This window comes from Merops nubicus, unplaced genomic scaffold (assembly GCF_000691845.1).
Source record: "Merops nubicus isolate BGI_N331 unplaced genomic scaffold, ASM69184v1 scaffold49241, whole genome shotgun sequence".
Taxonomy (NCBI): Eukaryota; Metazoa; Chordata; class Aves; order Coraciiformes; family Meropidae; genus Merops; species Merops nubicus.
Genome location: NW_008589889.1, coordinates 10147 through 28007, shown reverse-complemented (window position 1 = coordinate 28007; position 17861 = coordinate 10147). Strand labels below are relative to the sequence as shown.

Sequence of the window (17861 nt, the reverse complement as noted above, 5' to 3'; positions counted from 1 at the left end):
ATTTTTTTTAAAGACCTGAGAGCAAGTTGTTTTTATTAGGATTCTAAGATGACTGATATGTGACTACAATCCTGAAAAATTATGTTTTGTTTTAAAAAAAAAATCCTCTTTATAAATTAAGTATCAAGATTTTTTTGTAATATTCAAAACCAAAAGGCACCTCATATAAGCTGAATTCAAGACATACAGGTTTTCCTAGCTATTTTAATAATTTGTGATCCTAGGCATGATTTTTTGTCTATTCCTAGTTACTGATCTGTTAATTTAACATAGAATTACTTAGGATCACAGACAGTAGTGTTATATACAAATCTTAATGAAGCTCCATTCATTCAAGAGAGATTTAGGTGGTTTCTTACAGGTGGTATTGCAAATTTAGCTAAGTACTTTAGATTTCAAAATAATCCTGAAAGTGTACTATGAATTTCAGAAGTACTAAGGATTTTAAAAAATTCAATTAAACATTTAGGAAAGCCAATTTTAAACAATGTATAAACCACATAAGTGCACAGTCTCTTGACATATGACCAACACGTGAAAGTAATTAAAAGGCATGTGCTGCTGTAAAAATTTTTTAAAAACCCAAACGCAAAAACTCACACAAGAAAAAAATAATCTCATGTTAACAACATTGCCTTCAAAACTTCTGCTAAACCAAAACTACCCAGCACTCCAGCCGCTAGAGAAGATTCTTACATGGATTGACTATTTCTAACCATAAATACAATTGTTCAATAATGTACAGTCAACAAAAATTAGTCTGATAATAGCATATGCATTCAAATGGATACTGTAATTTACAGTGATGCAGAACAATTACTTGAAGAGTGTGTATGAACAGATTATCTCAGTAGTGAACAAAGGAGACCCTCTGTTACAGGTTCTTAATCGGAAGTTACACATCCAGGTGTTAATTTTCATTTATTTGTGATTTCAACAGCATCAGGCAGCTGTATCGGTGATCAGTTTACCTAAAGCAGTGGGTTGCTTCTGTTCACCAGTATATTCCAACTTTCTTTGGTTCTCCAGAGTACCAAACACATTTTCCTTCTGATTGCCAGGGAAGCTGAAACTCACCGTTTTACTACAATAGGAGGATTTTTATTTACAAATTTGGTTTTCTTCCCTCTTCACCAAAAGCTCATCTTGTATGCCTACTACAAGTTTTTAAGGTATGACATTATAATTTATGTTTAAGCATAGTACTTACGGTTGGCATAATTTTACCAGGTCCTGATCAGTGGTGTTTGGAGGCAGTGCTCTGATGTAAAGGTTTGTTTTACTTAATTGATCCCATCCTGAGTTGCTGCTGCTACTACTGTTGTTATTACTGCTGGTGGTGCTGGGACTAGGAGGAGCCATTGGGTGGGCTGGTACAATGGACTGCTGCAAAGGAAAAAGCATATTAGAATAAACTCTAGATAGCAATCACAGCATGCACATTAGCTCAGTCTACAGTAGCCTGTTTACCACTTGGAGCTCTGTGTTAAGTCTGTATATGATTACTCATGTAATTTAAATACACCTGCTTTCATACCATGTTTCAGACAAGATCCACAGGCATGTTCTAATATACTCAACCACCACCTAAAGCACGCTTAATGCATGACACAGGCTCAAATTGTATATAACCTCTGCTGTGTATCACTTATAAGATTTTATCACTGTTTGTTGTGGCATCTGATGTGAAAATGAAATAAGACATTGTTCCTCTAGGTTCCAGCAGGTATAAACTAAATCTGCATCACTGTGATTATTTCACATGTCATAAATGAAATATTGTGGCAGAGAGAAAGATTATGCCATTTCCTTAATCTAACCAGAAATATAAAAATAATTAGAAGCCTCTTTTGCATCTCTTTTGCCTTTCACTACTTCACACAATACTGCTATTGTTTATATCGTCAGAGAGGAAGAACAGACAGCTGAAGGACCAAACTTTAAATTAACTGTGTGCTTTGGCAGAACTTTCATACTGCTACTGTTCTCAGTATTTGTGGATTATTTCACAAGAGTGTCAAGAAAAAGCGGCAAAAAAAATCAAGTTTCAAAAGGAGATAAGCACATAAGAACTTCTACCTAGTCCTCAAGGTATCTAATACTACTGTTCTTAAAATTAGACTCTAATGGAATGTAAAAATGTCCTAAAGAAAATCTGCAGTAGTCTTAATCATCTGCATTAAGAAAAAGATAGCAGAACACAGTACAGAAAATATTATGACCAGGTCTGGGGTGTTACAAGGGAGGAATGCTTTAACGAATATACTACAGAACTAAAGTTGCCAGTAAAGTCTTGTGACTACAAGGTTTTCACTGTCAAAGAATTGGCTGTATGCATCTCCTGTCCTGGAAAAGCCTGAGCCATCAGGGCTTGAGAAGCTCATAGTGAAGAATCACCCTGTCAGCTGCAGATGAAAGGCACGGAGGGGGCAGGGGGAAGGGTGGGGAGAATAATAAAATGGAATATAAACTGAGATGTCAGAATAGACTCACTTGTTCCCACCCCAGCACCACCCTCTTCTTTGGACTTTTTTGGACTAGTACAAAGACTTGTGCAGCCACAGCCTGAACCAAAAAAATGATCTTCCCCGATCTGGTTCACCACATCTGGTTTTGTGCTACACAAAAGCTTTGGCTGTCAGAAGGCAGGGAACAGGGATGCGTAGGCAGAGGGGAGCGGATTAGCTTACCTCAGTTTAAAGTATCCACGAAACTACAGCCTTAATACAGAAGAAGAGTGAAACTATTCTGGAGATAGTCTTGAGAAACAGGAATGAAATTATCAATGGGAGAAAAGAACAAAGGCATGCCTTATAGCAGATATTTGACAGTTTTGTGTTTATCTTTTATGTTTCCCTAGGAAAGTTTTGAAATCTTTCATTTTAGCATATTGCAAAGTTTATTATGCAGCAATAATAACTTGGAACAGCAGACTGCAACACTAGCCAGAAAAGTCAACATTGATCTGTAGAAACATTGTTGTTGCCTAATTTAATTGAACTGAAAATTAACAAAAAGAATGAAATATATTCCTGATCATTTAACAGTTCAAAACTGAGTATCAGTATTTCATTGCCATAGGGTTGGAGAGGTGTTTGTTTTTAAATAAAGATTTTTAGAAACATCAAATCTCTTCCAAAAGATTTATACTTCAAGTGCTGATCTGGAATTTCTGCCAGGCATCATTTAAAATGGGAAAAAGAATAAACTCTCCCTCCAAGTTTGTAATGGAAACATTGACAGATTTTAACTACAGCAGCACAAATCAGGCTGTCAGACCGTTCTGCTTCCAGTAACACCATGCAATTATTTTTAGGGTTACAAGCAACATAGAATGACAGAGCAACTAGTTTCAAATAATTTTCATTTAAAAAAAAAAAAACAAACTTAGTCTCGCATGGTGCTATTCTCTTAAAAAACCTTCAGTGGGGCTCTCAAAAGGCACACAGCGATCAAATGCACAACTGCTATGTTCAAGGTTTGGAAGTATGCACTTCCCTCATGCATGCACATTCAGCTGCCATAAAAGTCAACATACACATACCAGACTACATCTTAACTAGTAATTACTATTGGAGGGTAAAAGTCTCTATCCTGATTTTTCAGTGCCTTTGGTTTTGCTTTTACTTCTTGGAACGTTTTCCCTGTAAAAATCTTTCTCATTCTATGTTATGAAGGACTGGAGTTTTGTAAAATCTTGTCACCAGCTGGCCAAAGGTAGGAGAGGAAAACGTTTGTGCACATGGAAAGAGAGCAGGAATCCTAACTCTGTCTTCCTGTAAAACATAAACACTCCATTCTGAGAAATGTAAACTTTTATTTAAACATGAAGACGCTCTACTGCTAGTGGTCACATCCAAATACGACAGGAATGTAAATGTGATTACAATTGTCTTCCTAAGTTTATAGACAAAGGTTTTTCACTGCTTCCACAGAAACTCATACCTTTACCCGCCTTTAAGGCTTTACAGAACAGATGCTGAGCGTACCATAAGCTCTCAAACCCTGCAACCCAATGACACACGGACAACCATTAAAGGACCAGTGACATCTTAAAGCCATACGACTTAAACACATTTTTTACATTAAAATGTAATTTTAAAATCTGAATCATTCTTTCTGTTCTGTTCCCCATTCGCGTCTACTTGTAAAAACTAAATTATAGGGGTCCCTCTTTTGTTCAAAGGGGATGCAGTTGCTGAAGGCGACTCGGCGGCGGTGCAGAGCCTCCTATGCTGACAGCGCATGCCAAGGGAAGAGTTTTTCTGCTGGCTTAGTTGCATCACCTCCCCAAAGGACACAAGCTAAGCTGATAAAGTTCTCTTCTGCCAGCACAGCTGCATCCATGCCTGGGATTTTGCCAACATATCAATGTCAGTGAGTATGTATGACTTTTTTCCACACCCCTGGCTGATACAGCACTCTCTGGCAAGACATCCTGCAGTGCAGACCTGGCCAAAGTTTGGGGTTGTTTGTTGAGAAACAGCTCTCACAAACATTAACTGAAAGTTTCTTATAAAACCTGAAATCAATTTTAAAAAGTTCTATTTTACAAACTGTAGTAGTCTCCACTTCAAATTCACATCAAAAGTTGTTCTTAAGATTTTATCATAGGGACTCCACAACAGTTTGCAATAATATAACAGAGATAAAACTGCATTCCCTAATTTATCTTTTTAATTGTTGCATCTTAAATTAAAATACTGAACACAAGTAGAGGAGGTATAAGAATCTAAGTTAACAGACCATTGCTTCTGGTGACAATATTCCTGTTCACAAGAAGTACCACTGTCACACTGGTTTGCCATTTCCTTCTAAATCTTCACTCCCAAAGGTAATTTAGCAATCATTCTTTCTCCAGTTTCTTCCCTGTCATCTTCAACAAACATCTAAGCAAAAAAAAAAGGCCAGTGACAGAATAATCATCCCATCTGCTGTATAATCCCCTCACCCCATTCTAAAGCCAGCCATGAGTGACTCCCAACACCCTCGGCTGATCTCCAGGGAACCTTCTGTCGAGTCCTCCACAGCAGTAGGAAAATCAAAGGTATTAGTTAGGAAAAGGAAAGCTCAGTGGCAAAACAGTCCCATGGAGTGCCTTAAACCAAGAAAAACTGCCTGCTTGTGTTTTCTTCTCAGTATAAAACCCAAACAAGAACAATTATAAGTACTGAAAAACAACTGGAGAATATACTCATCTTTATATGAACCACTGCTGTCTTTCTTATAAACCACTGTATGCGCAGGGACTGAAAATGAGTCAGAGCAGAATTTTGCCTGCCAAGGAGGAGGAGGAGCTCTCTGCTGTCAACAGGAAAAAACAACACACAAAACCCCCACCCAACTAAAGCAAAACAGAATGACCCTAAGAAATTTCTTTGACCTGGGAGTTACAAGACACTGATCCTTGCTGCCTTCAGACTACAAAAAAACAAGGAAACTCCAACAAGCAGAAGATAACTTGGATAATGACTGTCCCAAAACAATGTGATTATTATGGTAGCAATCCATTTAAGTCTAACTTTGCACTATAAAAACATGTCTGTGAAGTTATATAACATGCTAGCTTATAATTATGAGTTCCTTCACGCAGCTAAAATGCCAGATGGGAAAAGTACTGTGACTTTTAACAGAGTTAATTCTCACACATCAACTCTAAAATCAAACCATAAATTACAGCATACATTAACTATGTGATTTAGCCTGAAATGCTACTTGGATCATCTCATAGTTTCAAAATCTTGTCAGTGGTGTTTGCCTAGCTTCATCCAGGTTACTAGGCTTCAAGTACCTGCTTACCCTGCTTGACTTTGCCCAACGTCCCTGATTTCATTAAACAGCATTTTGAAACAGCACCTTCAGTAAATGGCATTGAAATAAAAATCACCATCCATTTTCGTGGATGTGTGCAGCAGTGAAAAAAATAAAGTATTAAATTGCATGAATCTGAAAAATTTATTGATTAATTGGGGATTGATTCTTTATTTCTTCATCTGCTTAACACAGAGATTTACATATACAATGAAAGCAAGGGCTCCAGAAAATGGAAAATGATGCATCTCATGCAGTAAGATGCTGCCACACTTAGTGCAAAACTTAGGAAATAGGAGGTCATTTGTAATAAAATCATTTCCCAAACAGAAGAACTCCAAATGTTTAACAGAAATGACTGTTCACTGATGAAGACAGTTGCTTTATCACCTTTCTTTAGATAAGGAAACATTAAACCTTGATCACTTAGTCTAAGCCTGCAAACTGACAGCTGTAGCGGAGATGCCATTTTGAGTGTCCTACACTATTCTAGTTCATGGTTTCCATCATCATGTCTGAAAAGTTATGGCAGGCAAAATGGAATTTATGTAGGCCTCTCCAAGTCCAATTCCCAGTGGACATGAGTCAAGCAGTAGAAACAGAAAGATTTGCCGGATCTGTATTCATATCTCCTGCCTTAGGGTAGGTTCTCTGATTGTTCTTCAATCTGTCAGCACTTGTCACAGAGGAAGATTCAGCAAGTCAGCTGCTTTCTACGCATTTTCAAGATGATACCAGTATAAAGTGTAGAGAGCATTTCAGAAGCTGAGTCCTTCAGACTCCGGCTGAAAATCCCCTCAGGATGGAAAAACCCTGAGACGTGCCCCCATTCTCCCTTTAAACCACCAACCTTAACTTCTCTTTGCACAGGTAAAGAACACGGTCTCACAGTGACGCTGCAAGAGTAAACAGGACTACTCTAGCAAGGGCTAGTTTACTGTACAAGACTAAGACCGCAGTTACCATGTCTCACGATCATACAGAGCCATTTGCACACCCAGGATCCAAGCCTATTCCATCTTCCTTTAGATAGTGAAGATGGGTGTTGGTGCTTCAGGCACATGGAGCAGAAACAACTAGGTAGGAGGGAGGACCCCATGGGTGGAGGCTGGCATCAAGCAGAGACTCTCCCTCTTACAAAATATCACAAGACAGCCCAGGAGTGCCTGGAGATCTAACCCTGTGTTTCTCCCAAAAAGCTCTGTAAACTTTCCATACCTCTGGCATGGGAGAACTATGCCCAAAACAAATTACAGTGATGGACTGCAATAAACAGTTTGAAAGTCAAGTACTCAAAACAAAAATTACACTAAACAGCAGAAAATAAAAAACTCCTCATCTTTACTTTTGTTCCTAACACAAGTTTTAAGAGGAGCTTTGTAAGATAATAGAGTATGCCCTTTTTCTTGCCTGTATTTTATAGCCAAGTCCTATGAAAGCTATTTTTCTCAATACAGGTAACAGTTTTCTCCATACTAAAAGGAAAGAAAAGAAAAACATGGGTATGATCACATATCTATGAGAGTTAGAAAGATGTTATTTTCACTTTGACTTTTTTATTTATAATGTTTTTCTTCTCAAGTCCGTTATGTTTTAACTAATTTGAACTATTTTGTCAGTAGGAACAACAAACATTTGCAGCAGAATCTACTAAAGCAGTCAATACACTTTTTTTCCTTGAAATACAGAAAGGCAGGAATGAGTAGGTGCTTTTCCCAGCTTCTTTAAAAGACCCTCATGGGGAATGTCGTTATCAGCAATAAAGCAAGACAAAGTCTTCCATAAACACTTAGTCACATCTCAGATTCTCCTAACAATTTCACCCCTAGACTATTCCTGATTATAACCCAAGCTCTCTACCCACTGTCAGCTATATTGCTTCCTTTTCCTCAGGATGGTGAGAGGACAAACAACCCTTCACAGAAGCATAGTGCGACTAAAGTTATTCTCATCAGAAAGCAACAATTACTAACAACAGAAAGCACAGAATGAAACCATTCCAGCTTGTTACAAAATGTCACATTCTCACATTTTTACAGGACATTGAACCAGTAGTATTTAAATTACACCTATTAAAGCTTAGTGCAAAAGCAATCTTCTACTAGTAATGCAACAAAGCTCCAAATCTATGCATTTCTTTTTTATGAAGGCACTTGAAAAAGTGGGAGCATAATCCTGGTCACACTGAAGTATATGACAAAACATGAGCTGACACTGCCAAGCAGGTTTTTTTTTCCTCCAAGACTAGGTTTGGGTTTTTTTCATTATTACTATTACTGAAAAAAAAAAAAAAAATTGTAACTTGAAGACAGCAGGAGAGGTTGCAACAACAGAGCAAGCAATGGATGCAGCAAGCTCCTCATGTTTCAGGTAGCTCTTTTAAAGTCTCAGTGATGATGAAAAAGCTTAGAAGTTCCCAGAAGCTTACGCCCTGTCAGGGACTTTTAAGTGCTCCACTGACTAAATCCCCTAATCCAGAGACAAAAAGGTGCTGGATAAATTGAACTAGCCACACTAGAGCACAAAAGGTATCACAAAGGAGAGACTGGAGTGATGAACTGGTCTATGTCCATGGTACCATGCCCTAGCCATGACAGAATTATAGATACAGCTCAACCAAATATCTGAGTTTATTTTCTGAAATTTGAACAGGCTGTAGTAATCCAACAGCTAGTCACCACTGAAAGGAAAATAATAAGAAAACTCAACTATCTGAAGAAAGACAGCCTGGTACTAAGATCTACCAGACTAAAAAACACGTACATGTTTTTTGTGGTTATAGCCCTTCATTGAGCTATTGACACAAAAGAACTCACTGCTAACTTCCTTCTTGACTCTAGTAAATACAAAGATCTATTTCCTTCAGTGAAACCTGCCAAGGTTTTTGTTCTGGATCCAGAGAGAAAACAGTACTAAGTCCTTAGACTATGGTCAAGTTTTTGTTCCAGACTGAAGATTCAAATTACAATAAGAAGAAAAACATGTCCATTTTCAGAGAGGCTTAACTCACATACTAATGGGTTTATGCAAGCCTCTGAAAGGTAGCAAGTCTAGCATACAACACTGAATGCAACTAATAAAAATAATTCCTCTCTTATACTACACACCTATTGGTACATGTTAATAGCAGGGTATAAAATCTTATAATGCTCTCCACAACAGGAAACATCCAAGATATCATTAGTAGGATAAATACTTCAACTGAAACAGCAATTAACTTAGAAACTCATGTCATGCAGTAGATTAGACTAGACCAGAAATGGCAAATCACATAAAGATCACAAGCCCTTCAGTGTCAGCTCAGAAGACAGTACTTACACTCTCTGAGTCAAAAAAAACTCAATAAGCTTTTTGTATTTCAGGAGGGGGCCACACTGGGTCATATCCTAGCAGGAAGGTCCTACCGTATAGTGGCATGGGCCATGTTTTCAGCAGAGTCCACGAAATGCCAGCAATAAGCACATGTAAGGTTTCTTTAAAGCACTGAAGGCAGCAGCTATGAGGTTTAAGGGGAAAAGTGCAGAAATGCAGCATTTGCACAGGCCTTCTCAGCTAGATGACTGTATCAGTGCTCACAGCATTAAGAGGTTCAGAGATCCCTAAACTAGAAGGTCATAGTGGTTCTTTCTCACTTTATGTAAGGTTTCTTCTTAAACATTCATTAAACTCACTATCACCAATTAAAAACTCTTCAGACGTTAGCCCAAAAACACATGGGGAGGGGGAACCAAAAACAAGTATTCAGGTAACTGTTCTACTTGACAAAAGTTGTTAAATTCCCAGGACATGAAAAAACTGTCCAGCCAAACTGCAACTGGGACATATAGAATTTCCATAAATAGTTTCACTTCTTTGTCAGCCATCAAATGTCTTGAGATTTTTATTTTTTTTTTTTTAAGGGGAAGAGGAAGACTCAGGGAATTTCACAGCAGTTATCCCAACTTCAATTCCCAGAAATATTCTGGAACAAATTACTGAAGACTCAGCTTACAAGAATCTAGTAGATAAAATAACAAAAAAAAAAGCAGACAGATGTGTCAAAAACAGATCACATCAAAACAATCTAATTTTCTTCATTACCAGTGAAACCAGCTTAGTGGATAAGGCAGAAGGAGTAAATATCTAGGGACTTGACTGAGACTTCTGCCACTGTCCCACATGATAATTTCATCAGCAAATAAGGAAATATTGCCTAGATCAGCAGTTCCCTTTCTAAGGCACTCTGTAGCAAAAAGAGAGGTGTGAACTGGAGTACAGCACAAGCTAACAAATTCATTAGCTCCTCAGCATGCACTATCATGGGAGCGGAGGAGCTGAGCAAAAGGCACACTGAAAGGCATCATTGATCCTATCACTTCCTCTTCCTCCCCAGTCTTCAAATTCATGGGGCTTCTGAAACTTTTTGGTTTTAACCGCTGCTTAATAAGTGACATTACCCTAAACAAGATAGAAGAACAGAAGGTGCACTAATCCCTCAAAGTAGAAAATACTCCTCTGATTAGGGCAATACAAAGATTTATTTATTTATTTATTTATTTTAGAAACTAAAAAAAAATCAGACATGTCCCATAATGAAAAATGGAAAGGAAAAATAGCAATTATTTTTTCTTATTCATGGAATCTGGAAACAAGTGTATTAAGATCTGAAAATATGTATTACCCTCTTAGTACATTTATAGTGTAATGGGAAGAAGTAACATAGCAAAAGTAGCACCACCAGATGGGACTTAAAACTTGGACAAGACACCTAGATTTATCCTTGATATTTTTTGGTAAAGGAAGAGACAGCAAATAACCATTTATCTAACTGAATCCTGCAAAACTAAGTTCTTGCAGTGAGACTTTCCTGCATCACACACAACAGTTACTTCTGCTCAGAGAACACTCTTCTGTTAGAACACGGATCTCCAGCTCAAGTGATATTTTCTTCACCTTTTTTGTCATTACCTGTTGTGAACTTTTACCTCCAGCGCCAATAAATGGGTCCACAGGCAATATTCAATGTGATAAAACACTTAACTCTTTTCAAATACTTCTATTTGTGGTATGTTAAAAACCATATTTTTATGGCTGTAGGTAATTAAGGTTTTAATTTCACAAAGTAGTAAATAGGCAACATTCATGAGGCCATCCTCTTTTCTTACCTATTAAGGATGCTATCAATCACTGTATTTTGGTGGTTAGTCCAGCTAAGTCTATATATCTCATTAAGCTTCTGCTGATCAGTCTAAGGACAATGTTAAAAAAATAGTACAGTACAGACTCAGATACCTTGACTTATTCAGAGAACTGCTCAAACATCTGTATTACAAAAACTGGCAATACAGAGATAAAAAAAAAAAAAAAAAGTATGTTTGAGTGATCTTTAGCTCTTTAAAATAGAGAAGAAAATGTTTTCTTTGGAAAAGTTTTAAATTCTGCAGGAAAGTTTCTGAAGAATTATTTACTGTTTGTCCACATTGTATTAGATTTAACACTTCTTATAAGCTTTTGCAACCATTGACTCTTACTTAAAGTGTCACAAGTTTCATGAAGCACATTGGAGAATTCTGCAGCTTTTTAAAAACTATAGTGGGGTTTTTGTTTGATTTATTATTATTTTCCAAACTCTTGCTTTTTTCCCCCCAAAACTACAATTCTACCCTTCTGCTCATCTGGCTACCTTATGCACCCTCCCTCCACAGACAGCAATTCTAGGATAGAAACAGCACCGCACCGAACACGCCTATCAAAAGAAGCATCTGCTTTTTTGGCAAACTCCGCACTGTTTGTGGCATTGGAATTATTGCTATACTGTTTGTCACAGGGTTAGACCACAGATGGCTCTTTTGGCCGACATGGGATCTGCTATATCATTTGCTGTTTATTCAAGTTAAAAAAAAATAAAGTGAAGAACTTGTGCCCAGCCATGTACAAGGGAGTCAAGTCCTATCGAAATCCTTTGTCTAGGATTGCTGGTTCCTTATGAGCAGTATATTACACCCAGCACAGCAGCAGCACTGTCACTGTGCATGTGTTACTATTCTGTTTCAAAAAGCATGTACTTCCTTTTTGGCAAGGTCATCTTTCTGCTATGACAGTATTTAATAGGTAGCCCAGTGCAGTATATCCCAGCCTATTCCTGCTTCTCCTGCTGCACTCTTTGACAACGTAGATGGGACAGTGCAGGCAGCCAGCTCTGGCCCTTTCTTCTACATTCCTAAATCTTAATATTTCTCTGACAGACTACACTCACTTCACTGCAACCAGCAGCTCCAACAGGAGGAAAGGTGGCACGTCAGAGAAAAAAAAAAATTAGAAAAAGAAGCCAGTTTTGTAAGCCTTCGTGAAGACTGAATCAGACAAGCACAGGAAAGGCCTCTTTTGAGCTGCTCAATTCATGCTTTGAAGTAGAGATTACTGTAGTTATTTTATTCCTCCTATTCATTTTGCAAATGTTTTTCCTTTCTTAATTGTCTAATGCATTGTGTGTCTCCAGGCCTAACTACTATAGCGGTATCAGCAAAGAGCAAGCCTTTGTGGTTATACTGCACAAGCACAACACAAAGGATATTGTGACACTGATCAAGAATATTTAATTCTGTTCCTCAGTTCCTTCTTACACGCCTATGCCAAGTTACAATCAGACTTCAGTGAGAAAGGTAGCATTTTACATCCCTTTCCATGGGAATGAATGACTTCTCCAGCAGCTGGACAACAGGAAAACATATTCCAGCACCACGGCCCTTCCACTACAAGTATTTCCATAGTCCTTTATAATATTTGCCATAGAAGTGAGGTCAGCATCATCTGTGCTGGGCTGAAAGGTCCTTTCATCTTTTTGTTACTCACTTCTGATGTTTCAAAAACTGCCCTCATGGCACTTATATTCTGCAACATGATAAAATTGGGCAGATACAATTCATTAAAATCAACACATTGGATGAAGACATATACAACATCGCTGATAAAGTATTAAGTCTCAAGTATAAGTCGGAAAGCACATACTTAATTCAAGGAACACTAACAGTGCAGATTAAATATAATTTCAAGATACATATACCATATATATTTGAAAAGTATAAATATTAAATATATATATGTGTGTGTATGTAATTATACACACTTGGTCTGAGACTGAGGTCATAATTCTTCATAGCAGAGTAACTACATCTCTATAAATGTGATTCTCCTCCATGAAAACACCTAACTGAACAGACTCAGCTAAATATTAAATTAGCAATGTAGCTATTTTTAGAACACAAGCAAGACCAGTAGCAACTTTTTAAACCATCAGACTCATTATATAAGGAACTGTCAGTTTTCTGGAATTGCACACATTGGCCTGGTTCCACCACTCTGACCCAGTGGTTCTGCGTTCAGTTACACAAGTTGAAAATCTGTCCAAGTATTTTATGTTTTTCAACATTGTATAAAACTGACAGACTAGAAGACACAAGCCTATAATGTTGACAAACTTTTCAAAACAGGGATTTTCTGTAGAGTACTAGGGAGCAAACTCTGCTTGGTTTGCACACTGTAGCACATATACCAATTTTCTTTAGATTTTAATGAGACTGTGTATAGCACGTATGAGACTGCAAATGAAATCCCCAAAGTCTTCTAAATAACTTCGAGACCCTAAGTGGTTTCCTAAAATAAAATGTAGACTCTCAAATGTCATTAGAAAAGAACTCACTGTTTTTAAAACGTTTGCCATTTGGGAGGGGAGTGATGCAAAACCCACTGCAAAGCCCAGTACAGGCACCTGACTGCAGTATGGGTGTGATGTGGCAGTGGTACTTACCAAAGATTTCCATTAAGGTAACGATGCCAGTGCAGTTACGTGCAAGCAGCTCACAGCTCCAGGATGGACAAGCTGTTAGTCACATTCTCATGGAAGGTGATGACTATCACAGCACTTTAAGCATACTTCCTACCCAGCAAAAGCAAGAGCCGAGAAAGAGCTGTGTGCAGAAGATTTGACAGTAGTGTAAAACACTACTGTTTCCAAATATGTGGGTCCAGTGGACACCAGTCAACTTTAGACTTTTCTCCGAGAGGATCTTGCACTGTTACACAGTCACATTAAAGACCACCACAACCAGTCTTTTAGGCCAAATATGCTGAATACGCCATAATGAACAAGAGGCATAAAACGTCCATTTTTTACTGATATATGACATAATACACAGCCAGACACAGGATAACCTCTGCTCTTCAGGAATAAAGGAAAAGTCTGTCATGCCCAGAACAATTTGCACAACTTTCTCCTATGCAGCACTTGGGAGATTTACTCGTGCAGAGGCAGCACAGAAAAAATTACAATCAGTTTAGCATGATGAAAGCAGCTACGCCTAACTCCTGAGAAAGACAGAAGCAAGAACAGCTCATCTGGCCGATGACGAGTTTGGACAGATACCAAACAACACTTATCCTGAAGCTGCTATTACTACAGAAAATATGACTAAGACCAACTTAAGATGGCCCCAGCTGATCAGGAAACACTAGCAGCAGAAAATGTAGCCTGACAAACAGAAAGAAACTATGAGTGTTTCTCTGATGTTATCACCACCCATCCCCCTTGCCATTAAAAAGTGCCTGTGTCCAAGTATACACATACAAAGCAGTTACAGCTATGTTATTTCAGATTTTCTATCCCATCTAATCTTGAATTAAACTAAAGGTCGTTGGAACACCGAGAAGACAGTATCATATACCTTTCTACTTTTTCCTTCCAGAAGCTTTTCAAGAAAGCAGGTCATAAACTATATGCTATGAAGAATCCAAGGAAAATGTTGACATTTGGACAATTTTCTCCTGGAAAAGACAAGGGAGTCGTGATTTTTGTCTCTAGACGTCTTCAAATTGCTAACCTACAGCTGTAGCTTGGTTTAGCTTCCCAAAAGGTGGAGAGAAGCACTTTCTGCTCACATTTCCAGTCAGTACGCCCTTTGCATCTCTCAGTACTCAGTGATTACACTGTCCAACACCTTTTTCTGTCTCCAGCTAGACAAGTTTTATGCATAAGAGTAGAAAAAGAGTATTTACTTTGTTTCATCAAGGACAGTTTCAGATGTTACAGAAATATACATATGACTTGTTTCATTACCAGCATACTTAATAGAGAGATCACTTATTCAGCCCTGTTTGAGGAAACAAGGACTAGGATACTCCAGAATACAATGCTTAATATAGGACAAATAGTATCTAATCCCATTCAACTTGGATCAAGCAGGGCATGTTAGCATTTGCTCAGCATCAGTCTCAACAGATACAGGCCGTTTCTAGCAAAACATTTGTTTGTTGCAAGGCAGTTCAAGCAGCACACCTACCTCCACAGCCCAGAGAAGTTGAATTTAGAAGTCTTTTTAAAACAAAAAGTTGCCAAGCACTGATCTAAGATGATCTGGGGGTGAACACTTCCGAATTTTAAGCCAACACAAATCAAAGCATGAAACATCTATTTTAAAAATAGTAGTTAGGGAACCTAATCAATTACTAAATCTAATCCTCTTTATGCAAAGTTAGGAAAAAATTAAATCTTTTCCTAAATGCAAGTGATAAAGGAAGCAGAGATGAGGAGTCCTTTCATATGTTAAGGCAATTCACCACAATACTGTGAACACAACAAATCTGGGGACTTGATGAAACACTGCAAGGAGTTTGCTAAAATTAGCATAGCAAAATCCAGCACATGAGCCTGCTTTTATAAATAGTAGTTTGCTGCTTCTTATAAAAAAGGAAATCAGTATTCCTTCAGTAAGATGAAATTCTCAAAGTTGTAAATGTAGGCAAGATTAAAACTGACGCTTCATGCATAAAAACTAGGGCAAGACTTCCAAGGGGAGGCAACTTGTGGTGGAGCTCCTCAGTGAATGTCTACCTGCATATTAGGGATGATTTGTCTGTACTGACCTTTGATGGGCTGAATGTAGGAAGGGATCAACTAAGAACAGCAGAGAAAGCTGAAATCTTTCAAATGTTATTATTAGTGTGTTTTAACACTAAAAGTCAACTCCTGGTAAAGCTGTGAAGTAGAACCTGCACTTTCTGTGAGATCTAGGATGTGCAGATAGGGAAAAGGAAAAGGGTGGTAATAAGGAAATAAAAAAACTTTAACCCTGGTGGTTAGATCTGTTGGTCTGATAAACCAGCTTTGGCGAAGAACCAAATGAAGAACAAAGATGACTGCGGGGCCTATTGGCAGCTCAGCTTTCAAGCCAGCCTCTCCCTCAGTTTGGCTAATACCAAAGTGTGATGGAAGCAATTGTTAGTCCTGTACATCTCAGCTCAATCAGCTCTGTGATCTGGATTGCCCGAGAGCCACAAGTGTGAAAGAAGGCAGAAGGGACAGAAGAAGGGAGAGACGTGACTGTTGGCAGGTTAAGGCTAACTTGGCCCCACAAACTGAGACGGCAGTTCAAGGAATAGCTTGAGCTGGCGCTACTGCTAAAAGCGGCAGCCTTACCCTCGTGGCTGTTCTTTCTCCCCTCCCTGTCTTTCCCTCCCTTGCCCTCCCCCCCATCCCAAAAAAAAGAAAGAAAAATGAAGTTCCAATTGTTTCTTTTATCATCATGCTGACTCATGAAAGTCAATCAACAAACAATCAGGAATTATACCAATTTTGGTTTCATATACACAAAGAAAGACAACTGCAGTGAATACATGTGGTTCCTATGTCTCTAACTAAGCCTTACAAGTAAGGCAAGAAGCAGCATGCTCAAACCTGTCTGCTAAAACTTTGGTGAAATCCTGTGTACATACCACATGCAGCAATGCTGCTCTGGCCCTAGGGTCAGATTTTTCTTATAACCTTATCTGAAACAAACTCGAGTCAGTCTTTTCTCATTCTTTAAAGGATGGTATTTTGGTAGATGCTTATCACTTATCAGACCAAATACTTTCTGATTGCTGAAAACATTCTATTCTCTCTTCAAAAATGACAATATTTTCCAAAATCTTGTGCGTGCACTTCCAAAAAAGTGTACTTATTATGTCTGTTTTATTTGTAATTTCCTGTTCTTCTTGAAATCTGGAATTTACATTTGAATAATGCAAACAAAGAGCTATTCTAACTCACGTCCACAGTACTCATCAATTTTCCATTGCATTTTGGCTTGTAACTTGAAATTTCACTCTTGGTTTAAACCAAGCTACGTTTTTTTGGTGGTTTGTTTGTTTGTTTGTTTGTTTTGTAAAACACAGCTTTAAGTCATACAGCTTCTTAGTCTAGAGACTTTTAACTCTGAGAGAAAAGTGGTGTTAAGTGGTTAAGAATATAGTTTGGATATCTGAAACTCAAGCAACACGATATTATTCTACAATTAAAATGTCAGTGACTTGACAATGAGTAACACTTAACAATTCCTTTTAACTTGAGAAATAAGTTTCTGGATGTAACTTACAAACGTAAGTTGCAAATATTTAGCAACAGCATGCTGAGCAAATGCAGGATGCCATTCCTTGGTGTATGTGTAAAAGTTACAGGAAGCAACACTCCAAATAGCTCCTGGGGTGAATGTCTGACTGCATAATGAATCATTTTCATAGACGCTATAGATCATTGTTAAGTCTGAAATGAAAAAATACAAATATTAGATAACACCTAGGAAAGCTTCCAGATGTACTGATAATACAACATTTTAAATATATGAGGAATTAGGCAGCCAAGATGAACTGGTTCTGGCAGCACAGACCATAGTCTAGCTCAGACATATGAGTGATTATAGCTAAAAATCAGACAGAATACAAGCAGTGCTTACAGCACTCCCCAGTGCATTCAGAAGTCCGTGCAGTCGGCAGGCCATGCATGAGCACGGCCGGCACATTCAGCTGCGGCAGCCCTGTGAGAGAGCCTCCATCTCTGAAAGGGGAAGGGACAATTCACTTGAACCACATCTGGTGCTAAGTATGGGTAGAGCTGATGAACACCTTGTCAAAACCTAGTCAGGAATAAACCAGTTTATTTTGGCACAGAGCCCAACTCATCCACAGCTTTATTAGTCATGTTCTTGGTACAAGAATTCAGTTGAGGAACCATACCTCTGAAAAGTTATACATCAGAAAGT

General features: G+C 38.2%; 1 long non-coding RNA gene across 1 annotated transcript in view; it reads right to left on the bottom strand.

The window, feature by feature from the left end:
• LOC103781986 overlaps positions 1-1315 on the bottom strand; it is a 28473-nt gene extending 27158 nt beyond the window's left edge. The window contains exon 1 of the long non-coding RNA XR_608214.1: positions 1211-1315. This is a non-coding gene — a long non-coding RNA (uncharacterized LOC103781986). The remainder of the gene's footprint in view (positions 1-1210) is intronic.
• Positions 1316-17861: the final 16546 nt, after the last annotated feature.